The sequence below is a fragment of the Meleagris gallopavo genome, chromosome 2 (assembly GCF_905368555.1).
Source record: "Meleagris gallopavo chromosome 2, MGAL_WU_HG_1.1, whole genome shotgun sequence".
Taxonomy (NCBI): domain Eukaryota; kingdom Metazoa; phylum Chordata; class Aves; order Galliformes; family Phasianidae; genus Meleagris; species Meleagris gallopavo.
In genome coordinates, this window is record NC_139405.1 from 108251937 (window position 1) to 108266275 (window position 14339).

Here is a 14339-nt window from a genome sequence, read left to right on the forward strand (position 1 = left end):
AGATGCAAAAATGTAACATCCTATTTTGTTAACTGCCTGCAAAATAGATGAGTCCAAAAATACGCTATTATACCGAAGCCGTTTGTCCTTTAGCAGCATGTGTTCTCTATTCACTGTGCTGGAGAATTGCTTCTAACCTAACTGCCCTAATAGCCCAGAGATTACGGGATCATTACAGGTTTCCAAGCCTGCTTGGTAGCATGAGCCTAAAGCTATGTAAGCAGACACTGGTGTAATCCCTAGCCAACCAAACCAAATGGATCTTGAAGACGCTCTGGTCAGTACAAAATCATATGAACTTCGGGTGGAGCATTCCACTGATAAAGGAGCACAAGAGTTAAACAGCATTTGAGAAAAAAAGGGAAAAATGTACAAGATATGGCAACTGAAATACCTCTCATGCATTTTTAACATCTCCTTCTGAATCAATATAGGAAGCTCTGCCTTTTTAACTCAGGCACACTGGAAACTCTATATTTTAAGGGGATATTCTTGCTTTAGAAATGCATTTTGTCTTTAGATATTAATGGCATTTTCAAAAAGGAAAGGAGCTTAAATACTTTTGCTTTATTTGGTTCACCTTCAGCAGTCATCCAGTTCTGAAAATGAAATTACAGACATCAGAAACGTAGTTTGCAGCTCCTGCATTCATGTAGTGAGGCAGTGCCACACAGAGCTGCTGGTTTCAGTTACTCACTAGCAATTTCCTAATGAATTTCAGCATCATCAAAGACTCCCCACTTAAACTAGAAGAGAATCATTAAGACAAAGGATAACAGCTTACTATTTCGCCTTAATTGTAAGGAAATAGGTTCAAAAACAGCAAGTGTGCATTTGCAGACATTGAGTATGGAAAAGGATACACGTACAAGATGTTCACTGCAGCATCTCTCACATTCACACCGAACTTATATGGTTCAAAGCCACAGAGTGCAACATGAGTGCTGGGAGATACACAGCAACTCATCAGCCATGACAGTATCACAGCAAACAAAGAAAATAAATCCAAAGACTCTATACCCAAACATGAAATGCACAAAAACAGAGCAGCCAACATATTCCCACAACCACAAGCAGCAAGTCCAAGGGAGTTTGGATGTGCAGCCTGCCCAGACCATTAGGGCTGGCATTCTGAAGCTGATGCAAAAGCAAAAGCAATGTTTTTAGCTCTTTGACCCCGGTATTTTTGCAGAGGTTTGTGACCCAAGTGAGAACCTTTAACACATAAACAAAATATCCAGGGCTATCGTGCAGTTTGCTTGGAGATCAATGAACCCAAAGCTGGATTCACATGAAAGATAAAAGGTTGAATTTTACGAAAGGAATTTTGGTCGCGGAGCAAAGCCGGGCTTGGCTGGGCTCACCTGGGAAATAACACAGCTTAACATTTTCCAACACGGGCAATATGACACGGTTCATTATATCCCTGGAAAGGTCATTTTAGAAGCAAGTCTTAGAGGAGGAAGGATAACACCTTCAGAAAGCTGGACACACCCACTGGTCTATATTTAGCCATATATTATAGCTAGCGTGGCTATAGTTAGGATTGAGAACTATTTCCTCCTGAACTCCCTGTTTCACATACTTTAAACTTGGTGAAACATTTGCCCTTGGGCTGAAATTTCCTTTGCTTTAATCTCTGCCCGAAGTTGAGTTTTTTTGGAAAGGGCCGACAAAATTCCTGAAGCCATTTTGAAACTCAGCAATAATGAAAACAACACACTTCACCACCCCAAGCCAGAGAAAGTCATTCTGATATATGCATAGTTTATTACGGAATTTAGCCACAAATTGAAGCATTTTACCCAGAAACAATCTTTATCTTCAACCTCAGCTTAAAGGTAACTGGTTTGGAAATCAGTATTTCACAGGAGGAAGTTTGTTTCATCCCATTCCATAATAAGATAACGCTTCTTTCTCATGTTGATACACTGCTAGGTAATAAAGCCTAACTTCCAAAATACATTTATGCATTGCGGAGCTATTTTACAGGCATTCCCCAGTTCTGAGCTATACCATTTATCACAAAGATGTATACAGCTGAATTCATGAAAGTAAAAGACATATCTTTGCATGCCAAGAATTGTGAGGAGGAACAGCATGATGTTTTCTATAAGCCTTGTGTGCGCGTGCCTCTGCAAGAGAGAGTGTGCATGGATGTGACAGTCATCCGCTGTGGCTGTGGTTTGGATGAGGCTTTTGGGTGCTTTATGCCACTTTGGGAGTAGCCAGCTTTAGAAAAAAGAAAGACTCTTTGTCTTAGAATCAGCGAGAGGATGATGCAGACCCCTGATGTAGAATCAAGACGGCAGGCCATAGCTGTACCCATTCTGCTGGCATATATTTGCTATGGCCCAATGTTAGGAGATAATGTAAGCCCACTGTACTTTCTGGAGCCCAGTTTGGAAAGGCATCTATTGCATCCAAATTCTGTGTGTGCTCTCTCTCCAAATGTACTGTCTCCCAGCCTGTGCTTTGATATTTCCTGCTGTGGGCTGACTCTCTGCCATGGCTGAAGGTCCTACAGCCTCTTTCCACACCCTCTACGTGTGTCGGTGGGCAAGAGACCACCTTTTAGATGTGGGAAACCACCTTGCTGGCACAAATCACGCAGTCCACCTTCCCAGAACAAATCTCGTGCTACGGAAAGTTGATGTTACCTTACCTAGTCAATCTAACTCATACAAACTCATTGGGTTCCTTGCTATCTTATTTTGCACCCTTTTTCCTGCCATTATTAAAAGGACAGATTGCTGCTATCCACAACCAGAACCCAGCAGGGTGAACCAAAAAGAAAGCAGCAACTGCCCTTCATTTCCCATTTCCACTCTTGCCACGTGTTCCCATGTTGGGAAAAGGCATGACGATTTTGCTGCTGCATGCTCCACCTCCTGGCCCTGAGCCCAGCCCATCTCTGCACCACATGGGTGCATTTTCTTCATTTCAGGCTACTGAAGAACCTTCTCGTAGTTTTTTTTTTTTTTTTTTTTTTTTTTTTGATTTGCAAATAACACAGAAATCCCAAACTCATCTCAGTTAAATCTCTGCACTGCATTGGATCAGTCATCATCTACTTGCCTACTGTAGCAGGAAATCCACCTAGAAAATGTTGTGCCTTCTAACTTATCAAAGCATATCGGATTCTGATATTTTTGAAACCTTCTCAAGGAATGCAATCATTATTTATTTATTTATTTATTAACAACCTGAAAGAAGGGGTGATGAAGTAGAAAAGATGAGCGGTGCTCATCTCTGTCAGTCAGCTAGTAGCAGGATCATGCTTTGTCCTTGGTTTGGTGGAAGAAGGCAAAACTAATAGCATAAAAAGGCAATCTGGAACAAAATGTTAATAGTGAAGTAAATCCTTAAAAATCATGAAAAGCAATCTAATTTCTACTCTGTTTTTCAGCCCCATGTCTCTCCTGTAGTGGGAGCACAGGGTAAGATTTTATGATGGACCACAAAGGGCTGCTCCATGCAACAAAACTCCTGTTCCCAAAGTAGGTCACATGAAATGAGACAGTTTAGTGAAAAGCTTGTAGGGCCAAATTACGGGGCAGAAATCATATCATTTTTTAACACAGGTACACTGAAGGTGTGATTTACAGAAACAAACATGAGCTAAGCCCCAAGGTTTGAGTTCACCCAGGTTTGGGAATATGTCAGATTAGAAAACAAAGACTTCTGAACACATATCTTAACTAGCACTGGATTCCACTTACCAATTTATAGTACTTCTCAGCTGCAGCATGACGAGAAAGAATAATTTTGGCAAGAGAAAGAAACAGCTGTGAATCTGAGTGGGCTGTTATGTGTTAAATTCTTATTTGGGATAAATTTTGGAAAATCCAGGGTAAATCTCCAGTGGACACCCCAGACACTAAGGTTTATTGTGCCAAATCTTCCACTAGTTTAATTCTGCAGTTATACCTGCATTAAGGGTGAGACAGTATTTCAAATTACTGGAGAATTTGATCTCCTGTATCATTTGAAGATGATAAAACTTGCATCAGAGCTCATAGAATCACTGAATGGCTTGAGCTGGAAGAGACCTCAAGTATCATCAGGTTCCAATCCCTTGCCACAAGCAGAGTTGCTAACCACTAGACCAGGTACTAGGTCAGATTGCCCAGGGCCCCATCCAACCTGGCCCTGAACACCTCCAGGGATGGGGCATCCACAGCCTCTCTTGGCAACCTGTTCCAGCACCTCACCACCCTCTCAGAGAAAAAATTCCCCAGCATCTAATCTGAATCTTCTCTCCTTTAGTTTAAAACCATTCCCCGTGTCCTATACATCTACCCATGGAAAAAGCTGATTTCCCTCCTATTTATAATCTCCCTCCAAATACTGGAAAGCTGTACTGAGGTCTCCTTGCAACCTTCTCTTCTCCAAGCTGTAACTGGCAATCCTCTCCATTCTAGAGGTATAGTGGGGGACCATGTCAAAGGTCCTTCATAAGCACGTTACAAACAGCATTTTTGAAACTTGAAGTCTCCCTCTCTTGCTATCCTTTTGTATGTGTGTGGGCAAGTGGCTTAATTACGCTGCATGAAGTGGAATGGCAGACAGACATAAAAATAAAAGAGCAAGTCATGGCTGAACTTCATTAGCAAACATAAATACAAATAGGCACATCTTGTTTGTGACATGCCCCAGTCCTTTCCCCTTTTGGTAATTTTACTCTATTCTCTGATATTTGCATAAATGTAAATCGAACCATATGACTTGAACAGACTTACGATAGGGGAATCATATGCAAAACTTTTTTTCATTAAATAATTCTCCTCGTGCAGTCGTACAGTGTTACTGTGAAAATCAGGGAGGATTAGATCTCAGACAGTGAAAGCCTTTATTTAAGAACAGTGGAGGGAGCCCTGCCCTTTAAACAAGAGACATTCTTGGATCAGACACTGGCTGGCAGAATGGAAAAAAGGATGTAGCATTAGCTTTCATTCCATTCCAAATAACCTGGAACCCATAAAACACAAAGATTCTCCAATTTTAAATCTGCTCCCTTTCTCCCTATGCCTTCTTTCCCTTTTATTTGTGGAATGTTAACTCTGAAATTTCATTAGCCCATCATAATATCAAACAAGTTACTGTGGACACATTCATAGCTCCTAAAACATAAGAACATCTCCATTAAAAACACTGATTAGAAGATTACTTTTCTAATTTTCCCAGCCTGCACAAACCACACGCAAAGAAGTGTCAGCTTGTTTAGAAATTAAAATAATAATTAGTTTAGGAGGCAAAGTATAAGCAACATTGTTTAAAAAAGAGAATCCACATGTTGTTTAGAATTAGCTGCTTCTGTTTAGGTCTAAATAAATTTGTGTGGATATAAACTCTCCTTATTAAAAGGATATACATGTTACAAAAGAAATAGAACGGCTCACTCTCTCTCCAATTCAAAACAATAGCACTGAAGGCTCCAGCTCTACAAATCCATCTTTAATCAGTAGCCAAAGCACAGATGTCTGATATTACTCAGAGAGCAAGGGAACTTTTAATGTACATCATGTCTAGTAAGTGGTCAATAATGAATAACAAATCCCAAATATATATGTGTAAACACCCAGGTTTAGCCCCAAGTGATCTCCCCTGCTGTAATCATTAAATCGCCTGGGTTTCATTTCTGATGGGGCCAGACGGCTGTGCTGAAAGCTACAGCATCCATTTATCCATACAGCAGTGGCTGTTCTAGAATCACAGCACCATTCAGTTTGTCCCTGAGGAATCGCAGTTAGGTGTGAAAAACACAAAGAGAACAAGTGAATCGAGCAGGTGTGCTCCCACCCCGTGAGCTCCGCTCCTCCAGCGGTGGGACTGAGAGCACCAGCACACCGTACACAAGGCCAGGTTGGATGGGGCCCTGGGCAGCCTGGGCTGCTGTGAAATGTGGAGGTTGGTGGCCCTGACTGTGGTGTTGGGTTGGAGCTTCATGATCCTTGGGGTCCCTTCCAACCCAAACCATTCTGTGATTCTGTGAATGGCCTGGTTTGAAACGGACCATAATGATCATCTAGTTTCAACCTCCCTACTACGTACCATGAGCTGTGATGAAAGCACTGCCTCACTAAACCATCCTTCCACAGTCTGTAGCAAAATGCTTTCCAGCAAAGTCAGTCCTGGGCTCTGGTTTACTTTTAACTTCCAAGGGTGTGAATTTTTTTCAATGGTCACGTAAAAGAGTGTTGCTGTGCCCAGCACCAGGATACCTCCAGGCTATATCATCCAAGTCTGTTAAAGAACATCGTGTAGATCTGAAATACCCAACTTTTTTTTATTTCTGCTCTCTTGTACTGGGAATAATGACATTCTCAAGGCTGGTGGAAACGCAGGATCTCTGACAAACCAGGCCCAAATGCATTTCTCAGACACCTCTGTGTGACACTGCCAGTGGAAGGAGGACAAAATGTAGGGCTTTTATTGCTGACCTTCAGCTCATTTTGCCAAAATTTGTGATGCTGCACTTAACTAGCAAAGGCTGCTCACGGGGCTGGGCTGATAATTGTAAGAAAGAAAAACAAGGCCAAAGGATTATGGCTTCTGTTGCAGCAAGAACTGGGGTGTGGGAGTGGGGAGCCAGAGCCTGCCAAAAGGAAAAAAGAACAAAATTGGTAGGGAGAGAAGGATCATTTTAAGTTTCTCAGAGGGTATTGTAAACAGTGGAGAAAGAAGGGAAAAATGGAACTATAAAACAACACTTGGCAGCCAGCTTTGCAAAACAAACAATTTTTGCAAAGCTCTTCCCATCTCTGCCACCAACTTTAATAGGCTTTATTTGTCTGAGAGCAAGAAACCCTTTTTAATTGTTTGAGAACAGAAGACATTCCCTCTCACATTGGAAGAAAACCCTCTCCTGAGTCTTTACCCAGACCCAACTGCCGTCCCTGGGTCAACCCAGGAGAAGAATTCCTTCCCCCAGGCTGCAAAACCTGAAGTGGGGCTCCTGCCCCACCTCTTATGCTGAGAAGGAGGTTAGAGGCGAGTCTGATGGGCAAAGTACAGCCCAGACCTCAATGGCAGCCTTTTGGACACTGGTGTCTTAGGGGATGCTTAATTCCTCACCTTAATGGAAGCACAATGGTGAAATATGGATGGAAAAGACTTTAGGTATGGACAAGTGCTGAAACCTCTGAAGGGCACTGCAGAGCCTTGCTCACTGCCCTCCCAGATGAAATTTTACCACTACTAATGAAATTTTTTTCAACTTGCAATATGGCACAACTCAGCTTGAAATAACATGGATAGCTTACTCTCTCCAAGGATGTCTCTTCTCAACGTTTGCTGCTGGAGAGACTTTTTTTAATGTAGAGTGTGACATCAGAGGGTTAAATGGTCCCTACAAAGTCTCTGCTGCTCAAGAGCTTAGCATATGATTTTTAGTGAATTTATTTGGAAACAGCATGGTGTGGTACAGTCGTCTGAGCACAAGGGCAGGAGCCAGGACTGGGCTCAGCTCCCAGCTCCGACACTTACTTGCTGTGTGGCCTCAGACAAAACACTTAATGTTGCTGTGCTTCAATTTCCCCTGCCTTTGAAACAGAAATACCATCATTCACTTAAAACTGTTTTGAGGATTGATTGATTATGGAGCTAATACACGGCACTTTGGAAATACTACATGCTATTCAATAATTATTATTTTCATCGTGTTGTATCTCCCATTGTAATGGCTAAAATACCAGAGGTACAGAAATGAAGGCTGAACTTGGAAGGTATGGGAGAGGAGGAGAGAGTATTACTCTGAAATAAATCGTCAGGGAAAAAAAAGGATATATTCCACTTATATTGTTTTCTTGAAACTGTTGAAATTGTTTTGTACCAAAAAAAGAGCATCTAATGGCATTTTGCAACATACTTCTCCTCCCTCCCACCCTCCACAGACATTGTGTGAATGCACTTGGCAGAGGGCGCAGCATCTCTACTCTCCCTTTGGATTCAATGAAATGCGTTCATGGGGAAATGAGTATATCACAGAGGACATGGGACAGTACCTCTGGAAAAAGAGGAATTTTCTCAGGTTCTGAGGTCCTTAGTGGGTGGTGGTGTTTGGGTGGAGGCCCTCCAGCCACGCACACTGACTGACGGATGCAGTCTGTCCGCAGCCGGCTCCCGCGCACCGGAGCGGTGGGAGGTAGGAGGAATTAAGGTAATGCATCAGTGGCTGCCAGTAGAGGAGATGTGGGGGGGGGGGGGGGGGGGGTAAGAAAAAAAAGAAAGCAAAAAGCATTTAAAAAAAAAAAAAGCAAAAAGAAATACACTATTTCAATCAAAGTCTGAAATTTGTAGAAGTGGTTTTGGTCTCAATATAGAAAAAATATTTATCCAAGAAACTCCTACTCGGGTGCGAACATCCTACTTCTAGTGGGATTTTGTTTGGCAAAGTGCTGTGAAAGAGTGGAAGCTAATACAGAGCATGTCTATAAACAAATATATTTATTTAGTACAGATTGACACATTCACTAGAGTATTTCAGTGATTACACGTGTAAAACTATTTCCTATAGTGGTTTCCTTTTGTGATTCTGCTAATTTATTCAATCCTCCCCATTTTCATGCATTGAACGTTATGAGCCATTTCAGCCACCCAGACTGAAATGTGCGTTCGGAGACTACAGGCCTGTTTTTTCATTTCATCATCTACACATAATTATTTGGTGATATTAGGAATTTGAGCTCAAATGGAAGCCAACCAACATTTTAATAGCTTAAAAATCATACAAAATGAAATCTGCCCTGAGGTTAATGAATAAGAGCCAAATCTTGAGGCTCTCGCTCAGTTTTTACTCATTCCTTATTCAGGCAAAAGTTGAATCAATTGTAGTTGGACTGATTAAAAACAGAAGAACACATATTTGGAGCTTTCTCTCAGGTAAAACGGAATAAATTACCTAGGATTAGGCTTTAGACTGACATCCAATCGATCTTTCACATGTATTTCTGCTGCTCGCTGGAAAAAATCATCCAAGTGCGGAGGCAGTTTACTCAGCTAAAACAATACTTCAGCAGCAGAATAAATTATTGTACACTACCAGGTTTTATGGTATTCATATTAGAAATAGCCCCAAATCAAACTACGCTTCCTAGTCCCCACTGAACTTCTAAAGACCACGATCCAATTGAAACTGAAAAAAATGGTGTGTGAAAGCTAAGCATGCTTATCCTTCAAAACAAAAACCCATCTCTTATTTGAGCCTTAATCTAGGCATCTATTGATACAGTTATTTGATTTTTGATGACAGGAAGCATTTACAATTTAGGAAATTAAAAGTTGTTCTTTAATTACATGCAAGCTGCCCCACTCCTTGTGCAGGGAATGCAATGTGCACATAAAAAAAACACAAGGCAGAGCAGCTAATTCCTTTGAGCAGTTAACACTTGACTTGTAATTGGTGATAATCACAGGAAGATCCTCCCCCCTTAAACGGCAATTCAATTCAACGTTAGACTTCGCCGGCCATGTCAAAGCAATGCCACATTTATCCCATTCCAGCCAGATCTAAGCAAGAGGATGTGGAAAAGAAAGCAGCATGAAGAACAGATTTACTTGGTATCTGCACAGTGGATAAGAGAAGGAAGCAATTGGTAACAGGAATGATCTGGTCATCTGTGAACAATAACAGATCCGTGGAAGTTGGGTGTGTGATCGTGGCCCTGCTCACTATCTGCCGACAGCGTGCAATTAGGGCCTCAGTGCTGAAACATGCCGAGCACATTAAGAGCTCAGCTGTGGGTGGCTTCTTTGGTAAATGAGCAAGTGGGGACACAACGACAGGACTCTCCTCCAACCTCTGCCTGTGCTGCAGGCCTGGAGTTCTGCAGGCTGTGGGGCTTCCTCCTACTGCCCCAAAGCCTCCCTGCCAACGTGAGCGCTCCTAGGCCTCACTCTCCCTTCCTGCAGGACAGACCGCTCACACATTTGCACTGGGGTCCCAAGCCCACAAATAGCACTAATGGCACACTGGCCAGCACACCAAGACTGCTGAAAGCCTCTCAGGTTCTCCAGGCTGTGCTGTACCTTCAAGGAACTTCTGTCAAACTACAAGAGGCAAGGATGGATTGAGAAACTTGGGGTCCTGAAGAAGGCCAGCTCTTTTTCTAAATTACACTAAAACCAATCTTCACTTGATGGGAAAGCTCCCTGATAGGAAAAGATGGACTAGTCTTCCTAGTGAGTGGCTCAAGTTACATATGAACTTACAGATGCCTTTCTGTCTGTTCTGTACTTGCCCAATATCTTGGCAAAATGGCCCATCCTGGAGACACTGAGCAGTTGTTCAGAACAGCAGAATTCCAAAATGTCCTTCCTAGAATTCATTAAAATTTCCTCTCATTCATTCCTGATTGATTGGTCCACAGAGACAGAGGTAACATTTATGTTGCAAGGAAAAAATAACTGGGCTGAATCTGAATTTTCATACTATCTTCCCCTCCATAGACCAACTTTCACATGTTACTTTGGCCAATTTTACTTAAATGAAACTTTCTTGGAACTGCTAGTCCAAACCAATGTCATTAGCAATATCTCATCGTTCTGACCCATCACATCAACATTTCTCTTCTTGAGCACCACTGTCTCCCTTGTCTTTTTCTTTTTTCCTATTTTACAGAAGATATGTATTTATATGTGCATGTACAAAACTGACACTCACCTAGAAACAAACTGGCCAGGCCTTAAGATTCTCCTGGCTGATTGCCACTGTTCGGTCATTAAATACAGGCTTACAAAAAGGGAGATGGATTATCCGCTTGTATCTCCATCAAGGGCTTTTCATGATATCACAGCCCATATTTTTTTAATAACATCGAGGAATATTTAAATGCTGCATGAAAGATTTTTTTTTTTTTCATAAGCACTCTTTGATGTAAGAACATTTTGATTTGTGTGCATGCTGACACCAGAACAGCTCGATTACCGCATGTTCATTTATCAAAGAGCGCAGGGTCGATCCTGTTCGGATGCAGAAGTATCGCATCAAACACATAACATGCACTGAACATGCCAACAGCAACATCCCCGCTTCCGATTGCTGGAAATACAGAAACAATAAACAATCACTGACAATGAAGAGTCAGTTAGATTTCATTAGGAGGTATTGCTAACTAAAGTGTTTACATTAAAAAAAAAAAAAAAAAGAAAGCACAAGGGTAGTAGGGGAATTATTAAGCCCCAAACCTAGAACACATTGCAGTTGCTGGTCCTAAAAGTAATGGCACCCAGTGGATCCAGACTTTGGCAAAGAGAGAGTGTGTTGTCTCGGTCACATTATTTATTATAATGGCGTAACTTCTTTTTTCTTTGTTTCTTCTTTCAACCCAATCAGAATGACTGTTGGTAAGACAGGAATGTCAAATCCAGGTTTTCAGCCCTCCAGTAGCTCTGAATTTCCTGCCTTTTGTGGACTGAAATCAGACCCTTAACATCACTTATGTGCGTTTTGTTTTGGGTAATTGACATTAATTTTTAGGTTGCACCACTGACATCAATCAGCACTGCCCTCAGAGGACTGTAGCTAAGGGGCCACAATAAAAGGGCACAATATTGTTTCTTTTGTTTTATTTTTGGAGCACTTTGACTACTCTATAGTTTTGCAGTTGATGTTACATTCTTTTTGTATGAGACAGTGTAAAACATTATTGTCTGTCTCGTTTAAAAGACTACTTTGGTATTACAGTAAACGGCTCTAGAGACTGGGGCATCACTTAAAATTCAAGTTGATATAGGCGATACTGGTAAAAAATTCAAGTTGATACCTTTTGTCTCTGTAACACTTTGAAGAAACTATGAAACAGCAGCACATTTCTTTAGAGGGAGATGTATTGCCAGTTACAGATGTTTTCCATATGGGAAGTGGAAGGTTGACCCCCTCCCCCCTCCACTCATCAGTGTTCTCACGTCGTAGAAGGCATCTACAAAGACAACACGGCTGTAAATGATATTCCACAGAAGCCTCCATCAGCACGTACTGTGAAGGAACAAGCTGATTTTCACTGTACAGGGCAGGGATATGCACCATTGTAGCACAACGCATGGTGAGGACTTTTTGACTCCTCAGCTTCCCATGTTACTGGCATACTGCACAGAATTCCAGTAAGGGACGGAGAGAAGCCAGACTGGGCTTCAGATGCTAAGGTGATGAAGTAAAAAGGACAGATGAAACTGGCAGAGGTTACTGCAGATCATCACATTCCATCATTACCGGTTGATTCAACGTCTTCCTCAAATACTCTGGGGTGGAACTACTAACTATAGCATTAAACGAGATGAGATGTGCAACTGGGCAATTATAGATCTTCATGTCAGTATTTGTAACACACATAAATATTAGTTTATATATAGTTGTGCAATTATCATATATTATTGTAAAATAACAACATAGTCTTGAGTATTTCTACAAAATAAATGCTAACCTTGAGATTCTGAAAGCCAACTATTGACCTTTCCTTCAATTTATCATTGCAGCACAGTCCAGCTTATCTATTCCTTCCTTCCCAGCCCAATCTCCCACCTTTCCATAATTTGTCTTACTCACTTTTGCACCTCTCATTACAGTTTTGCTTTCCAACTTTCCTTCTGCAGGTCCTTGTCTCTTACTGACACTGACATCGTCTATGTGAAGAAGTGAAGGGCTCTTTGTCTTCACAAAATTCCATTCAAAACTTACCTCATTCTTTTCCAACCAACTTTTGGCTCTACAGCTGTACCAGTGGTCAATTGAGAAACTATAGGAAATTGGATTTATTGCTTCTAATAACTGTAGGACAGAAGAGTTTTGGCAGTACTAAATGGGGTACTGGGCACTGGGCATGTAAGAAAAATGCAGTGCGTGTGTATAGGAACAGGAGGGTCATAAACACCAACTTGGAGAAGCCAGCTATTTGCATCCAGACACAGAGCCCTCAAAAGCTTGAGGGAGTTTCTTACTTCCCACAAGCTTAAGTTCAATCTTGGATATTATCTATAAATGAAGTATGCTGTTTTATTTTTTCTTTTTTTTTTTTTCTTCTGTCTGTAATTATTAAGTTTGCTCATGAAAAAGCATTTCTGTGCCTAATCCACTGAAGAAATTGCTCAAAAATACTTCACCTTTATGGAAATGTTCCACTTGGCAAGGGCTTTCACTCCAGAAATGCAGACTCCTAGCTTATCTCTGCGACCAGATGATCTTGCAAACCATCATTTCTAGCAAGCTCCAATTTTTCTTGATAAAGTGGTACCACTTAAGGCTATTTCCATTTCCTTTGTCTTTAGCTGGGCATAGGTCAACTGAAACTGTCTGACCAAATCTCATCTACAGCAGATGTAGATGTATTGTGAAGCTGAGTGATTTTGTTGGTGTTTCCTCCTGAAGAGGAGCTGTCAATGAACCACTGATCCTGAGTGTCTGAAGAGGGTGGGATTCTTCCATCCTCAACGAAACAATTTTGTTCTGCTATGCTTCATAAAGTGCTTATGATAGGTGTTGCATTCACAGAGAACAAAACCCAGGGCAACAAAATATAAGCCTATCCATGCTGCACAATGCAACATCTTGGCCCTCAAGGGGAAGGGAACAGAGCAAAGATGTCTGATGACTCAGTTTTGGCTTCTGAAACAACTGGCAAGGGTGCCAACTGGAGTGGTGGTTGTCCTAGTGGGAAAATTTTAATCTGACAGCAGGCAGAGTCAACCAATTAATTACTTACAGGCCACTTGCCCAGTATTGAAAGAGAACAATTTTCAATCTTTGACAAATTGGATTTGAACAGACAACAGAAGTGAAAGCACCTATTGTCCATTATCCACCCCTGAGACTTCCAAGTCTTCGTTTACCATATAGTCTGTTCAGAGAAGGCTTGTAGAGCAACAAAAGCATCTTTAGACAAATTATATCACAATACCTCGCACTATGCCATATATTCAACTGTGTTTCCAAAAAAAGAGCCACATAATAAGTTATTAACAAGGACACTGGTTATTAAAGCACTAATTTTCTAGGTCAAAGAGATGAAAGCAAAGTCAAAACAATTAAAATGTTCTATTAATCACGTTTTTTGTTACAAGTAACAGAAAGCAAAATATGAAAAGATATGCTGCTACAGTAACCAAAAGTAAGTTAACTACGGGAGGGCAGGATGGGTGAGAATAGTTTTAAACTGGAAGAGAATAGATTTAGACTAGACACTAGGAAGAAATTCTTTGCTGTGAGGGTGGTGAGACACTGGAACAGGTTGCCCAGTGAGGCTGTGGATGCCCCATCCCTGGAAGCACTCAAAGCCAGGCTGGATGAGGCAGTGAGCAACCTGTGCTATGGGAGGTGCCCCTGCCTATAGCAGGGGGTTGGAACT

General features: G+C 41.5%; 1 protein-coding gene across 8 annotated transcripts in view; it reads right to left on the reverse strand.

The window, feature by feature from the left end:
- SUPT3H (SPT3 homolog, SAGA and STAGA complex component) overlaps positions 1–14339 on the reverse strand; it is a 276326-nt gene that overhangs the window by 1880 nt on the left and 260107 nt on the right. The gene's annotated exons all lie outside the window — the stretch shown is intronic.